The sequence below is a fragment of the Balaenoptera acutorostrata genome, chromosome 2, assembly GCF_949987535.1.
Source record: "Balaenoptera acutorostrata chromosome 2, mBalAcu1.1, whole genome shotgun sequence".
Classification (NCBI taxonomy): Eukaryota; Metazoa; Chordata; class Mammalia; order Artiodactyla; family Balaenopteridae; genus Balaenoptera; species Balaenoptera acutorostrata.
Window position 1 is genome coordinate 16524968 of NC_080065.1, and position 13583 is coordinate 16538550.

At 39.1% G+C, this 13583-nt stretch overlaps 1 protein-coding gene and 1 non-coding gene across 4 annotated transcripts in view; one reads left to right on the plus strand and one right to left on the minus strand.

Moving 5' to 3' along the window:
- The window catches only part of FBXL7 (F-box and leucine rich repeat protein 7), a 436417-nt gene that overhangs the window by 227492 nt on the left and 195342 nt on the right, over nt 1-13583 (plus strand). The gene's annotated exons all lie outside the window — the stretch shown is intronic.
- On the minus strand, nt 2811-2912 carry LOC114238617 (U6 spliceosomal RNA). The gene has a single exon (XR_003623933.2). It is a non-coding gene; the product is annotated as a U6 spliceosomal RNA (small nuclear RNA).

Sequence of the window (13583 nt, forward strand, 5' to 3'; positions counted from 1 at the left end):
TTTCACCTCAGTGTGTTGCCTCCCTTAAAGGGCTATACTACTTTTCCCGCCAGTACAGAATTTCCAAAGGAGAAACCAGGGGTCTGTCTTGCTCTTGAAGTACTGTGTTGGAATATTCACTGTTCAATCACCTTCAACAAATAATAGTTGAGCACCTACTTTGAAAGTTCTACAGAGGACAAAAGTGTAAATTACAGACCACAGGGATGTTTGTCCATCTGAGCTGGATGAGTCAGGCCAGTTCCTATGCCCAAAATCACTTCAGGGTTTCTTGAAGCACCTGCATGCCCTTCCGTCTTCATGGGAGAGCTTGCTTTAGCCACTGTGGGATTGTGTAAGTAGCCAGGAGTAATGTCAGGAAACTCTTCTCTATGTGTCTCCAACCTTCCCTCTCTCCACCCTGTGTCTTTCCTCTTCTTTCAGCTCTCTCCCTTTACCTTTATTTCCTGTCCCACCTCTGTATCAACACCTCCTCTCTTTTTGTTTTTCTGCTTTATTTTGCTGTCTTCCTAAACTGGCCTACAACTATTTTTATTTGTATTTCTCTGCCAAGCTTTGGATATGTATTTCCCGAAAGACCTAAAATGCTTTTCTACTTGCAGTTTCTCTCTCCATTCTAAATCTCTTCATGCCCAGGGGCTGGGTTGGTGTCTGATTAGGAATGATACCTGTCTGCCCTGGTTTCGAATCAGAAGAACATCAGTTTGACATCTGAAGACAAATCACAGAGCTACCCAAACTTTCCCAGTGTTGTCTGCTCACTGAGGTGCTTATACAAATAGCCCCATCTCTAGAGATGGGGAAGAGTTCAGCCTATCACCTGGTTCCCATTTCTCAGCTAATGGGACAGAGGCACAAACCTGTAAAACAAGTAGGTTTGTTTCCAAATGAAAACCAGATGTGCTGAATCCCACTGGAGTACTGGGTCCACTCTCTGTCACGTGTCTTAGCAAGTGCGGAAGGGTGCCCTTACCTAATTTTCACTACTAATCAACCCCAGCATTCCTTTACCTGAAAAATTAGCAATCCAAATAAACTTTCAGTTACTGTAGCTGGAAATTACAACCGCTGTCATGCAAGGAGCTGAACTGGAGTGCCACATTTAGCTTCTGATGCCAAATATCACATTGCCTGACATCTCGATGCTGAAGAGTTCTCTTTGCCAGTTAATTTTTGCTTTAGAGAATGAACAATCAGTTATCAGATCCCCTGAACACTTGTATAAATCTCTGAGACAATATCTTCAGAAGGAAACAGTCCTTTTTTTTCCCTCTTTTGCTTCAAGAAACTTGTGCCAATAATCAAATGTGCTTTTATTCTCAGTTCTATTCACATGAATCCTCCAACTTATATCTTTTTCTTTCGGGTTTTCTTTGTTTTCAGACCAGAAGAGCACTTTAAGTAAAATTTGTGGAATTTAAAAATGCCCAAGGCTTAATAACACACTATTGGAATATTTGAATATAGTTGAATTTACAGCAATAAAGTTATGTGTTGGAGGGTTGTTGGCAAGGGATAAAGGTTGGAGTTGTCCCAGGAAACATTTTCTCACATAGTTGGTCATTGACTCAAATGGCAAGTGTTCTGGAATCATACTCACATGACATTGGTGGGTCTCTGGAACTAAGAAGTTAGTTCCTTCTTATTGAAAGATCAAGAAGATGTGTTTTAAATGCAGCACCTGCTGTCTGTAAGATGCCAGGGCCAAGACTGGAGAAGTCCCTGGAGACACATAAGACCTGGGTCCTGCCCACAAGGAACTTACAATCTAGTTGGGAAGTTAAGACATTACATTGTGGTCCCAAAGACATCATTAAAGATGCAAACATTCTCGCGTCTACCTTCAAAATACACAGTCAGGGCATTTCTTATCATGTCCATTGCTGCCACCCTGCTCTAAGCCACCGTCATCTCTCATCCCGATTATTGCTGTAATCTCCCAAGTGGTATCTCTGTGCTTCCCCTGTGGCCCAGTTTAGCCTACACTCAACAAAACAATCAAGGTGATCCAGTTAAAGAGTGAGTTGGATCATGTCAGTCCTCTGTCGAAAGCCCTTCGAAGCTCCTGGACCCACTCAGTAGAGCCAGTGTTCTTGCAGTATAGACAAGGGTCTACACACAGTCCAGCCACCCACACCTTCTTTGACTCTCTGCTCTCAACTTTTACCAGTTTTCCTCTTGCACATTCTGCTCCATCCAGGCTCTCACCCCCTTGCCTTTCCTGGAGTACACCAGGAATGTTGCGACCTCAGGGCCTTTGCACTTGCTGACCCCTCTGCCAGGAATCCTCTATCCCCTGATGACTACTCACCCCTCACATACTCAGGTGTTCACTCACAACGAGGACTTTTTAGACCCCGTTATCTTAAATTGGGCTCTCGTATGCACCCATGTGCGCACGTACCCTCACACATACACACACACACACACACACACACACACGCTTTTTTTTTTTTTAATTGGAGTATAGTTGCTTTACACTGCTGTGTCAGTTTCTGCTGTACAGCAAAGTGAATCAGCCATTTGTATACATGTATTCCCTCTTTTTTTGGATTTCCTTCCCATTTAGGTCACCACGGAACACCAAGTAGAGTCCCCTGTGTTATACAGTAGGTTCTCGTTAGTTATCTATTTTATACATAGTAGTGTATATATGTCAATCCCAATCTCCCAATTCATCCCACCACCACCCCTTTCCCCCTTGGTATCCATATGTTTCTTCCCTACGTCTGTGTCTCTGTTTCTGCTTTGCAAATAAGATCACCTATACCGTTTTTCTAGATTCCACATACATGCATTAATATACTATAAAAAATATGGAACGCTTCCTGAATGTACACGTCATCCTTGTGCAGAGGCCATGCTAATCTTTTGTGTTCCCATTTTAGTATATGTGCTGCCGGAGTGAGCACCGCACGCACACTCTTGCTTGCTTTAATTTTTTTCCATATAGATATCACCATATGAAAACCTAATAGTTTGTGTGTTATCGATCTTTTCCCCAGTAGGAGCTAAGCGAGTTTTTTTTTTTTTTTCAGTTTTGTTTGCCATATCTTTAGCACCTAGAATGGTGCCTGACACATAGTAGGTGGCCAATAAATATTTATTGAATGATTATTTTTATTTTGAGCATGAGGTGTTGTATTCGTTTCTTTGGGCTGCTGTAACAAAGTATCACGAACTGGGTTGCTTAAAGCACAGAAATTTATTGTCTCACAGCTCTGGAGGATAGACATCTGAAATCAAGGTGTCTGCAGAGCCATGCTTCCTCTAAATGCTGTAGAGGAGAATCTTGACTTGCCTCTTCCAGCTTCTGGCAGCCTCAGGTGTCAACTTCAGCTGCAGCACTTCAATCCCTGCCCCCGTTGTCACATGACATTCTCTCCTTATTTGGGATGGGGTGGAAGGAAAGCTATTCCCTTTTACGTCGTCTCACCTCCCTTTTTCCTCTAAAATTTGACCAGACTAATATCCCATCAATACAGCTCTGGTCCAGCATCCACTCAGACCAGAAACCTTCAGCATCTGTAAGTTGTCTAAATTCTCCAGTCTAGAATTTGAGGTTTTCCACATTCTGTTTGCCATCCTCCATCACATAACCTGTGACCTCTCTAACTTGTAGGATTTGCTCCTCCCCATAGGTACCCTTTCTGCATCCCCACACATGTCTCTTCTTATGCTTTTCTTTCAACCCTTCTCTAGTGAACCCATTACATAAAGACTTTCCTGCCATCTTCCTTCCTAAGTCCAACTTCTGCATCTTTAAAGCATGCATGCAAGATTACCCCTACCTTTTTGATGGCATTCATTATTTCCTATCCTGTCTTTTAGGTATATGTGAATGAAGGTTTTGTCTCCTCTAAATTAGGATGATAAACATACCAGTAGCATGATTTTTTGGTTGATAAAACTTGTCAGAAGATGGTACATTTAAATTTTAATAAAGCTTTTGTTGTTCTGAATCAAAGAATGTGAGGTTTCAGATGTAAGAACATGTCTTTCCTCAGTTGTTTTCTGAGATAGCAATACACAGTGATGAAATGAGGTCAAGATTCAGAGGGAAGGGTTTGAGAAAGAAGAATTAAGAAATGTGGAGGAAGTTGGGTGGATGTTAAAAAGGCTGTGTTAGGAACTTCCCTGGCGGTGCACTGGTTGAGACTTTGCCTTCCAATGCAGAGGGTGCGGGTTTGATCCCTGGTGGGGGAGCTAGGATCCCACGTGCCTCGCAACCAAAAACGTAAAACAGAAGTAATATTGTAACAAATTCAATAAAAGACTAAAAATGGTCCACATCAAAAAAATCTTTTTAAAAAGTCTATATTATATTACATGTAACCACCTTTGGGTCTCTTTTCAAGCACCTACACTCTCTTTGGAAAATAAATTATTTCACATGTTGTGGTATGCCAAATAATGTCCTCTGAAAGATGGCCCCATCATCATTCCTGGAACCTATGATATGCTAAGTTACGTGGCAAAAGGGACTTTGCGGGTACGATTAAGTTCAGGATCTTAAGATGGGGAGATTATTCTGGATTAGTCTGGCTGGATCCAGTGTAATAACAAGGATCCTTATAAGACAGAAGCAAGACAGTCAGTCTGTAAGAAGAAGATGTAATGACAAAAGCAGAGAAGAAAAGAAGGCTTCATGACAACAGAAGCAGAGAGATATTGAAATGCTGGCTTTGAAGGTGGAGGATGGGGCCGTAAGCCAAAGAATGCAGGTGGCCTCTAGACGCTAGGAATTGAATTCTCCCTTAGAACTTCCAGACAGAATACAGACCTGCTGACACCTTGATTTTAGGACTTCTGACCTCCAGAATTATAAGATAATAAATTTGTATTGTTTTGAGTGACTTAGTTTTGCAGTAATTTATTACAGTGGCAATAGAAAACTAACACATATTTTAAGGCTCTGACAATTAAAAGCAGAGACCAGGGTTTGGCAGTCTTTGCTGTAAAGGACCGGATAGTAAATATTTTAGGCTTTGTGGGCCATCTGGTCTCTGTTACAATTACTCAGCTCTGCCATGTAGCATGAAAGCAGCCAGAGACAAGATGTAAATAAATGGCTGTGGCTGTGTTCCAATAAAACTTTATTTACAAAAATAGGCAATAGACTGGATTTCGCCCATGGGCTGTAGCTTGCTGATACATGGTATAAACCAATGCCTCATCATTGTTTATTGTTTTAATTTATACTTCATCCTCTTCTGGAATCTTATTCCTGTTTATGTATGCCACATGACCCACTGAACAGAACATTCAACAATGGTCTGAAATTGGTTCTCCAACCAGAAACATTAAGATTTTTAAGTGAAGACGAAGCTTATTATTAACATTCTACAGTCATCTTTAATTCCTCAGTACTTGCATATTGCAAGAATTGTATCCTAGAGGTGTAAATAGCAGTGCTAAATGACTCTGGCTTGATTTGCTCAAGTTAGAAGACCATACTGTATTTTCACAAAGCCTCCAGAATTTCTAATGCTAAGAATATGCACATCTCATGAAAATGTATTTCATCAAGCACTGTCTACAGAGGATTAAACTAAACTGTAAAACCATGTTTTTTGTGTACAGACTTCAGGATTGCTAATGCTCTTTTGTTTATAATTTCTCCCTGGGACATCTCTCTTGAGGCAAATGTTCCCTCAGCAGAGGAGGTACTGTACAGACAGTGTGATTTTTAGCCAAAAAAATTGCTGCACGTGGGGATTCTTATTAGACTTGTGTTGTACTTCTCTTTGCTTTGTGAACCTGACCCCAAACATCTGTATAAATGTGGCAAGTTAAAACAGCTTGCTTATACCTGGCTTGCCAAATACAGTTCTGTTTTCATCATGTTTATATCAGGATTACATGACATTGGCCCACCTCCCGTGCCTGCTGGCTTCCTTCTCCTTTCTTCCTTGTTCATCATGCTGACCTCCAACCTTAACGGCTCAAACCCAATCCTACCCCCTCCATGGTCAGGCCTGCATCATCACTACTTCCTCTGCGACTTCTCCTAACATTCTTCTGGTCTATATGCGGATTAGTTAATTCATGTCACATGAAGCTTTACTGTTTGCATGATTTTTGCTTGCACCCTACTAAATTATAGATGCTCCTATTCAGAAACTAGCTTATAATTATATATAGTTCATAATACTTGGTATAATATTAAATAAATATTATCTGGCTTATTGATTGCTAGATATTTTACTTAATTTGACTCTTTGGATTTTTAAAAAATATTTTTTAGAATACTTTTAGGTTCACAACAAAATTGAAAGGAAAGTACAGAGAATTCCCATACACCTCCTACCCCTACACATGCATAGCCTCCTCTATTATCAACACCACTCACCAAAAGGTACCTTTTTTACCAAGGATGAACTTACATTGACACATCATAATCCCCCAAGGTCCATAGTTCACTTTAGGGCTCACTCTGGGTATGTGCATTCTGTGGGTGTGGACAAATGTATAATGACATATATCCATCATTATAATATCATACAGAGTATTTTCATTGCCCTAAAAATTCTCTGTGCTCTGCCTATTCATCTCCACCCATGCACTAACACACATACACTCCTGGAAGCCACTGTTTTCTTTTTTTTTTATTGTCTCTATAGTTTTGCTTTTTCTAGAATGTCATATAGTTAGAATCATAACAGGTAACTTGTTAGATTGACTTCTTTCACTTAGTAATATGCATTTAAGATTCCTTCATGTCTTTTCATGGCTTGATAGCTCATTTCTTTTTAGCATGCAATAATATTCCATTGTCTGGGTATATACCACAGTTTATTTATCCATTCACCTATTGAAGGACATCTTGGTTGCTTCCAAGTTTTGGCAATTATAGATAAAGCTGCTATAAACATCTGTGTGGACATAAGTTTTCAGCTCCTTTGGGGAAATAACCAAGGAGCACAATTACTGGATCATATGATAAAAGTAGGTTTAGTTTTTGCGGAAAGTGCCAAATTGTTTTCCAAAGTGGCTGTACCATTTTGCATTCCACCAGCAGTGTATGAGAGTTCCTGTTGCTCCTCATCCTTGTCAGCATTTGGTGTTGTCAGTTTACTGGATTTTAGCCATCCTAATTGGCATGTAGTGCTATCTCGTTTTAATTTGCGTTTCCCTGATGACATATAATGGGGAGCATCTTTTCATAAACTTTTTAACCATCTGTATATCTTTTTGGTGAGGTGTCTGCTAAGGTCTTTGGTCTATTTTTAATTGGGTTGTTTATTTTCTTATTACTGAGTTTTAAGAGTTCTTTGTATATTTTGGATAACAGCCCTTTGTCATATGTGCCTTTTGCAAATATTTTCTCTAAGTCAGTGGCTTGTTTTCTCATTTTCTTGATGTCTTTTTCAGAGCAGAAGTTTAAAATTTTAACAACGTCCAGCTTATCAATTATTTCTTTCTTGGACTGTGTCTTTGCTGTTGTACTTAAAGTCACTGTCATATATAACAGCTGTCCCCAACCTTTTTGGCACCAGGGACTGGTTTCGTGGAAGACAGTTTTTCCACGAACATGGGGTTGGGGGATGGTTCAGGCGATAACGCGAGTGATGGGGAGCGGCAGATGAAGCTTCGCTCACCTGCCGCTCACCTCCTGCTGTGCAGCCAGTTCCTAAAAGGGGGTTGGGGACCCCTGATATTCAAGGTCATCTAGGTTTTCTCCAGTGTTGCCGTCTAGGAGTTTTATAGTTTTGTGTTTACATTTAGGTCTGTGATCCATTTAGAGTTAATTTTTGTGAGGCATGTAAAGTCTGTGTCTAGATTCATTTCTTTTTTTTGCGTGTAGATGTCCGGTTGTTCCTGCACCTTCTGTTGAGGAGACTTATCTTTGCTCCCTTGTAGTGCCTTTTCTCCTTTGTCAAAGATCAGTTGACTCTATTTATGGGGGCCTGTTCCTGGGCTCTCTATTCTGTTCCATTGATCTATTTGTCTGTTCTTTCAACAATACCACACTGTCTTGATTACTGTAGCTTTATGTTAAGTCTTGAAGTTAGGTAGCATCATTGTTCCAACTTTGTTCTTCTTCAATATTGTGTTGGCTGGTCTGTATCTTTTGCCTTTCATATAAACTCTAGAATCAGTTTGTTGATAATCATACAATAGCTTGTTGGATTTTTTATCGGGATTGCATTGAATCTGCAGATCAATTTGGGAAGAACTGACATCTCAGCAATATTGTATTTCTCTATCTGTGAATACAGAATATCTTTCCATTTATTTAGTTCTCCTTTAATTTTGTTGATCAGAGTTTTGTAGTTTTCCTCACACGGATCTTGTACATTTTGTAGACTTAGGCTTAAGTATTTCATTTTTGGGGGGTATTAATGTAAATAACTGCATTATTAATTTTAAATTCCCTTTGAACATTGTTGGTGTATAAGAAAGCAGTTGACTTTGTTATATTATACCTTGTATCCTTCAACCTTGCTATAATTACTTATTAATTCCAGGAGTTTTTTGCTTATTTTTTCAAATTTTCTACATAGAGGATCATGTCATCTGCAAAGACAGTTTTAAGTCTTCCTTCCCAATCTGTATACCTTTTATTTCTTTTTCTTGCATTATTGCATTAGCAAGTACTTCCACTGTGATGTTGAAAAGGACTGGTGAGAAAGGACATCCCTGCTTTGTACTTGGTCTTAATGGGAAAGCTTTGAGTTTCTCACCATTAAGTACGATGATAGCTATAGGTTTCCTGTAGATAGTCTTTATCAAGTTGAGAAAACTCCTCTCTATTCTTAATTTACTGAGAGTTTTTATTATGAATGGGTGTCGGATTTTGTCAGATCCTTTTTCTGCATCTATTGTTGTGATTTTTTTTTTCTTTTTTAGTCTGTGATAGATTACATTAATTGATTTTCAAATGCTGAACCAGCCTTGCATACCTGGGATAAATCCCACCTTGTCATGGTGTATACTTCTTTTTAATACATTTTTGGATTTGATTTGCTAATATTTTGTTGAGGATTTTTGCATCAATGTTCATGAGAGATATTGGTCTGTAGTTTCCTTTTCTACTAATATCTTTGTTTAGTTTGGGTATTGGGATAATACTGGCTTCACAGAAAGTATTCCCGTTGTTTCTATCCTTTGATAGAGATTGTAGAATTGATGTAATTTCTTCTTTAAATATTTGGTAGAATTCATCAGTGAACCCATATGGGCCCAATCCTTTCTGCTTTGGAAGGTTATTAATTATTGATTCAATTTCTTTCATATTGGGTTGGCCTAAAAGTTCATTCGAGTTTTTCCTTAACATCTTATGGTATAGGCCTATTCAGATTATTTATTTCTTCTTGTGTGAGTTTTGGCAGATTGTGTCTTTGAAGAAATTGGTCCATTTCATCTACTTTATCAAATTATCAAATTGTGGGCATGGAGTTGTTCATAGTATTCTTTTATTATTCTTTTAATTTTCAATAAGATCTGTAGTGAAGTCCCCTCTTTCATTTCCAATGTTACTAATTTATGTCCTCCCTCTCTCTCTCTTTTTTTTTTGTTACCTTGGCTAGAGACTTATTTTTTTATTTTATTTATTTATTTATTTATTGGCTGCGTTGGGTCTTCGTTGCTGTGTGTGGGCTTTCTCTAGTTGCGGCAAACGGGGGCAGCTTTTCATTGTGGTGGCTTCTCTTGTTGTGGAGCATGGGCTCTAGGCATGTGGGCTTCAGTAGTTGTGGCACACAGGCTCAGTAGTTGCGGCTCATGAGCTCTAGAGCACAGGCTCAGTAGTTGTGGTGCACAGGCTTAGTTGTTGCACGGCACGTGGGATCTTCCCAGACCAGGGCTCAAACCCGTGTCCCCTGCATTGGCAGGGGGATTCTTAACCACTGAGCCACCAGGGAAGTCCCAAGGCTTATTGATTTTATTGATCTTTTTGAAGAACCAGTTTTCAGCTTCATTGATTTTCTCTATTGATTTCCTCTTTTTCATTCATTGATTTCTACCCTAATTCTTAATATTTCTTCTGCTTACTTTGGATTTACTTTGCTTTTCTTTTTCTAGTTTCCTAAGGTGGAAACTTAAATTGTTGATTTTAGATCTTTATTCTTTTCTAATCTATGCATTCAGTACCATAAGTTTCCCTCTAAACACTGTTTTTGCTGCATTCCACAGATTTGATAAGTTGTGTTTTCATTTTCAGGTAGTTCAAAATATTTTTAAACTCACCTTGAGATTTCTTCCTTGACCCATGTATTTTTCAGAAGTTTGCTGTTTAATCTCCATGTATTTTGTGGTTTTCCAGTTAACTTTCTGTTTTTGAATCCTAGTTTAATCCCATGTGGTCTGAGAGCAGGCATTGTATAATTTCTATTCTTTTACATTTGTTAGGGTGTGTTTTATGGCCCAGAATGTGGTCTACCATGGTGAATGTTCCATGTGAGCTTGAGAAAAATGTGTATTCTGCTATTGTTGAATGAAGTAGCCTGTAGATGTTAATTATATCTAGTTGAATGATGGTGTTATCGAGTTCAGCTATGTCTTTACTGATTTTCTGCCTGCTATATTTGCTCATTTCTGAGAAAGGGGTTTTCTTTGGATTATATTGAGAAATATGCTACTGATTTACAACAGAATTTTTATTTTTATTTTACCTTTTCAGTTACAGCTAGTGTTCGCTTAATATTTTGGAGAAAGCAGTCTACTCTGATTTCCAGATTTGCTTAGTGGCTGTCATTTACGTTAAAAATCATATTGGATGATAACATTTAATTAATATCTTGGAAGCAAAGAATAATGAGGATATAGTCTTGAACATTTTTGATTTGCGCATGACTTTACCTAAACTATTCCAGAAAATAAAGAATTTTTATTATCTTCAAAAACTTACAGAGAAAAAAGTCCAGAGTCTCCTGACATGGACTGATTTTAGTTTAAATAATCTGCCATGTAAGGCCCTATACATTGGCCAGGCCTCAGTGAATATGCCACTTGGTATGGAGAGCTGTGTTTGGCAGTGCATTTCTATTTTCTTTCCAGTTCCCAGCAACACCTGGTCTTTCTATTCTGCTGTCTCATAGGGATGATGACCATGTTGTTGGTCTAGTTCCCTAGTGTATACTTTAAGCCACCCAGCAGATATAAAAAGTAGAATTCTACTGAGATTCCATTACAAACTGTTCTAAGGATGTTCATTTAAAATGCGTAAGTGCTGAGCACCGAAACCATCCTTTTTTTTTAAAAGTTCTCTCATTACCTACTCCACTGAAAAAAGATATCATGATTTGTTAGTGAAGTAGACATTCTGATGCCCAGAGGTATTGCAGACCAGTGGTCAGGACATAATAAGAAACTACACTAAAAGTGCTTGCTTGCCATCTTCCATATTGTACTATTTGAATGAGTGAGAAAAGATGAGTGAAAAGTTGACTGCAAATAATTGCATAAAAATAGATACCAGGCATTGCTGCACAATATCACTTCTGATATACACCTGTCCAGGATATATAACCTTAATCTAAGTGTGAGAAAACAGACATTTCCAAATGGAGGAATGTTATACAAAATAATTGATCTGGGCTCTAAAAAATGCAAATGTCATGTAAGTCAAAAGAGTCTGGGGGCTATACTACAAAGCTGCAATAATCAAGACAGTATGATACTGGCACAAAAACAGAAATATAGATCAATGGAACAGGATAGAAAGCTCAGAGATAAACCCACGCACATATGGTCACCTTATCCTTGATAAAGGAGGCAAGAGTATACAATGGGGAAAAGACAGCCTCTTCAATAAGTGGTGCTGGGAAAACTGGACAGCTACATGTAAAAGAATGAAGTTAGAACACTCCCTAGTACCATACATAAAAATAAACTCAAAATGGGTTAAAGACCTAAATGTAAGGCCAGACACTATAAAACTCTTAGAGGAAAACATAGGCAGAACACTCTATGACATAAATCACAGCAAGATGCTTTTTGACCCACCTCCTAGAGAAACGGAAATAAAAACAAAAATAAATGAATGGGACCTAAGGAAACTTAAAAGCTTTTGCACAGCAAAGGAGACCATAAACAAGAGGGAAAGACAACCCTCAGAATGGGAGAAATTATTTGCAAACGAAGCAACTGACAAAGGATTCATCTCCAAAATTTACAAGCAGCTCATGCAGCTCAATATCAAAAAAACAAACAACCCAATGCAAAAATGGGCAGAAGACCTAAATAGACATTTCTCCAAAGAAGATATACAGAGTGCCAACAAACACATGAAAGGATGCTCAACATCACTAATCATTAGAGAAAGGCAAATCAAAACTACAACGGGGCTTCCCTGGTGGCGCAGTGGTTAAGAGTCCGCCTGCTGATGCAGGGGATACAGGTTCGAGCCCTGGTCCGGAAGGATCCCACATGCCATGGAGCAACTGAGCCCGTGCACCACAGCTACTGAGCCTGCGCTCTGGAGCCCGTGAGCCACAACTGCTGCAGCCCGCGCACGTAGAGCCTGTGCTCCGCAGTGGGGGAGGCCATGCAATGAGAAGCCTGTGTGCCACAGCAAAAAGTGGCCCCCGCTCGCTGCAACTGGAGAGGGCCTGTGTGCAGCAGCAAAGACCAAATGCAGCCAAAAATAAATTAAATTAAATTAAAAAAACAAAGAACCTACAATGAGGTATTACCTCACACCAGTCAGAATGGCCATCATCAAAAAATCTACAAACAGTAAATGCTGGAGAGGGTGTGGAGAAGAGGGAACCCTCATGCACTGTTGGTGGGAATGTAAATTGATACAGCCACTATGGAGAACAGTATGGAGGTTCCTTAAAAACTAAAAATAGAACTACCGTACGATCCAGCAATCCCACTACTGGGCATATACCCTAAGAAAACCATAATTCAAAAAGAGTCATGTACCACAATGTTCATTGCAACTCTATGTACAATAGCCAGGACATGGAAGCAACCTAAGTGTCCATCAACAGATGAATGGATAAAGAAGATGTGGTACATATATACAATGGAATATTACTCAGCCATAAAAAGAAATGAAATTGAGTTGTTTGTAGTGAGGTAGATGGACCTAGAGTCTGTCATACAGAGTGAAGTAAGTCACAAAGAGAAAAACAAATACCATATGCTAACACGTATATATGCAATCTTAACAAAAAAAAGTTCTGAAGAATGTAGGGGCAGGACAGGAATAAAGGCACAGACGTAGAGAATGGACTTGAGGACACGGGGAGGAGGAAGGATAAGCTACGACAAAGTGAGAGAGTGGCATGGACATATATACACTACCAAATGTAAAACAGATGTCTAGTGGGAGGCAGCTGCATAGCACAGGGAGATCAGCTCGGTGCTTTGTGACCACCTAGAGGGGTGGGATAGGGAGGGTGGGAGGGAGACGCAACAGGGAGGAGATATGGGGATATATGTATATGTATAGCTGATTTAATTTGTTATACAGCAGAAACTAACACACCATTGTAAAGCAATTATACTCCAATAAAGATGGTGAAAAAAAAAAAGAGTCTGGGGGAATGTTCTAGATTAAAGGATCCTTGATCAGATCCTAGATTCAAATATAAAATAAAATAAAATAAACTTTCCCAGCGTTACAGGAC